Genomic DNA, 3,361 nt, shown 5'->3' with positions numbered 1-3,361 from the left:
ACCCAGGTTCAAACCCGGTTGGCCGCCCGGCGGTCACGTGACCCCGGCGGCCGTTTGGGAGGGGGGCGGGGAGGCGCCGGCCGCCAGGCGGGGCGCGGCGCCCGCCGGGAGCTGTAGTCGCCCGCCGCGGGGGAGGCCGGGAGCCCCGCCCCTCTCCCGGCCGGGCGCCGTCACGTGGGGGCGGCAGCGCCCCGCCCTCCCGGCGCGGCGCGGGGCACACGCAAGCGTGCGGAGGCCGCCCGGCGCCGCGCGCGCCGGTTGACGGCCCCGGCCTTGCCCGCGGCACCGGGCGGCGGGACCTGCGGCCCCGCGGCCGGGCGGGGGCCCGAGGGAAGGGGTTTCAGCTGCCGCCCGTTCCCCGGGGCAAACCGCCGGGCGCCTGAGCACCGATGTGAATGCACCCCCCACCGCCGAGGAGCCCAGCCTTTCCGTCCGTGCGCTTTATTTGTTTCATTTAACTTGGTATTTTGCCGATTCCACGTGTAATTTACTCGGTACTCAGGCCGGGCCGAGGCACGGCCGGAGACCTAGGCTCACCAGGCTAACAAAGGTAGCAGAGAAACCTGCTGCTTCTCGAGCCTAACGGCCAGGAGGCAGCTGCAGTTTGGCGTTGGGAGCGTCAGCGCGGCCGAAGCGCGAGGCCGCCGGTGCGCGGGCACGGTCAGGCGCCTCGCGAAGCCTTCCCTGCGCGGGCAAACAGGAGGTCGTAGGGCAAGAGACAAGCGAGAAGCACTTCCCGTCCCCTCCTCTCGCTGTCCCAGCTCGGTGGGAAGGCATCCGTCAGCAGAGGTACGCCCAGCCCGTCTGAGGCCTCCTTTTTCTTGTGAAAGGGTGCAAACATGGAAACCCACCCTACCCTCAGCCGCCGCATCTGACTTCCCAGGCCTGTCAGCAGAGCTCCGTCTGAGGCGCATGGGAAAAGGGAACGGAGAGGTGCCCTCCAGCCAGGGAAGGATTAGACAGGTTTGACGATTAGGTGTGCTGAAGCTTGGAACGTTATGAGCAAATTGCCAAGCCCTGGCCCAATCATCTACAGCAGGGACTTGGTCAAAGCGTGCTGCAGATCCCTCTTCGCTCACATGCCCTGATTTCCTTCTTGTACCGCGGGGAGCAGAAGAATGTAATACTCAGCCAGACCTCTTCCCAGCATGGAGACACGACACCGCCAGGCTGGGCAGGCACAGGCGTACACCACTACCAGCTGAGTGCTTCGGTTGTTGGCAAACGAGGCACAGCGATTCACAACTGTTAGGCACGTCTCTCTGTCTGGCACAAAACAGGCTCTCCCCAGTAATTCAGAGTGTCAAGAATTGCACTTAGCTCTAAGGACGTGTCTGTACAAGGGCTGCACGGGCACTGCGTCGCTGAAGGACAGCTCCAGACAGTCAGCTCCCACCCTCCGGATCAGACGGGACACTGCATTCCTAAGCCCGCCTGGCAGTTGAAGGCACTGCGAGGCTCACGTGGGCACATTGTCCTCTAGCCAAATGTCTACCGCTTGGTGGGCCACGGGACATTTTGGGTTTTATCTGCTGTCATGCCTGCACAGGAGCTGCCATGCAGATGTGTCTTTGTCCTTTGGTCAGGATGTGTCTGGAAGGAGAGAGGCAGGCTTACATTCAGCATTTGTGTGTTAGTAACAACTCTAAAACTAGTTTACTAACAAGCTGTGTTTCTGGGAGAGCAATCATGCCTGTTCCTATTTGCTCAGAGGATAATACCTCAAAATACAGAATCCTGAAAGGTGGAGCCTTCTCAAAGAGAGGAAAAGACATAGATAGAAGGGCTGTCATTTTAAAACCAAGAGGCCTTAACACTTCACACTGCTGATGTTCTGCTCCACTGTTTAGCTGACTGAATCTCTTTCTACCACCAGTTAGAATTATATTTCTGACCATAATAGCAACAACCACAGGGGATGCAGCAGCTACATTTTCCCCAGCCCTTGGCCCTCAATTAAATGAATTAGAAGTTCTGAGAAATTTATTCCAGCCACTATGGAAGAAAACGATCACTTTGCTGTGTGCAAATAGCAGGGCGCAGCCCTGCAGAAATCAAGCAGAGAAGGAGACCTACCACAGCTGAAATTTTTGATGGTTCCACAGGAGATCAGAAGGCTGTAAAGGATATGTGAATTGCCACAGCACTCTTAATTTACAAAAAGGGTCTAAAAATTAAATGGAGCTATTTTAAGAAATCAGATTTTTAAGCAGTATGGTGGATCTGATATTTTAGACTGCTATTCATGAGCAAAAATGACACCTGATCAGATGAACAGTAGAAATACAGCAGTACAAGAGGGATAACAGTATGTTTGAGCAGTAAGTTGGTTCCACGAGAAAAGGCTGTAGCAGTGCAGAATGCCTGTGAGCCTCCGGAGAGAGGCATTTCATTTTCCTTCTGAAATGTTCCTGTCACACAAAGTCTGGTAGGGGATCTGCATGCATCCATTCTGCTTTACCTGCTAAGGAGTTCGTTAGTCAGCAGGGTGTTTTCAGGCTTTAAGACTAGGTTCATTCCTGCATATTCATGTAGTATCCCCTCTTCAGGGTGACCTAGAAATGGAGGCACAGCATGAGGAACAGAGAGTTTGTAATTATGGTGGTTAAAATGCTTTCAGTTCGCCCTGGAAATCTACCCTTTAAAGCTCTCTCCCTTGAAATCACTTTCCAGAGTCAGGACAGTATTGCTCATCTCCTGACAGAAAGGAAGTAAGAAGTCACATTCCTGAGAACAGAAGAAGTTAAGGGAGGTGACAGAGGGACTGAGATGCACCTTATTCAGCACTAAGTCTTAAGGTATCTAAGGAGGAAGGAGTTGGGAAGAGGTGAGAGAAACAGCTGTTTAGGGGAGAAATGTGTGATTGGAAATAAATATTGCAGATGCTTCAGACAGGTATGCATTCCCTTATCTGCTCCAAGCAGATGAGCTACCCCTCGGAAATGCAACTTATAAGCAACTTTTCTCTGCATGTAGGTTGACTCTTTAGGGAATTCAGTACATTTGTAAGGCAGAATTTCCCTGGACAAAAGCCATGTTGACTCTTTCAAGTAGATCATATTTACCCAGGTGTCCACTAGGTCTATGGCCCACCAAAGTTTCTACCGATTTGCAAAGGAGAGAGAGCAGGCTTCCCGTCCCAGCTCGTCAGGCACCCTGTCTTCCACAGAACTCTTTTTAAAAACTGACACCCCATTTGCCATCCTGCAGACACTGGGTATCAGTAGACTTTTAAAACTGTAGTTACACACACCTGTTAGCAATTTCCATCTGATCCTAGTGGTTTCTTACTGTTCGTTTTATCAGTTTCATCCATTTTCTCTTCAAAATCCCTTCCATTTCCAGGATATCCACTGGTGAA

The sequence above is a fragment of the Platalea leucorodia genome, assembly GCF_965183815.1.
Source record: "Platalea leucorodia genome assembly, chromosome: 6".
Classification (NCBI taxonomy): Eukaryota; Metazoa; Chordata; class Aves; order Pelecaniformes; family Threskiornithidae; genus Platalea; species Platalea leucorodia.
Note: the sequence above shows the minus strand (reverse complement) of the source record.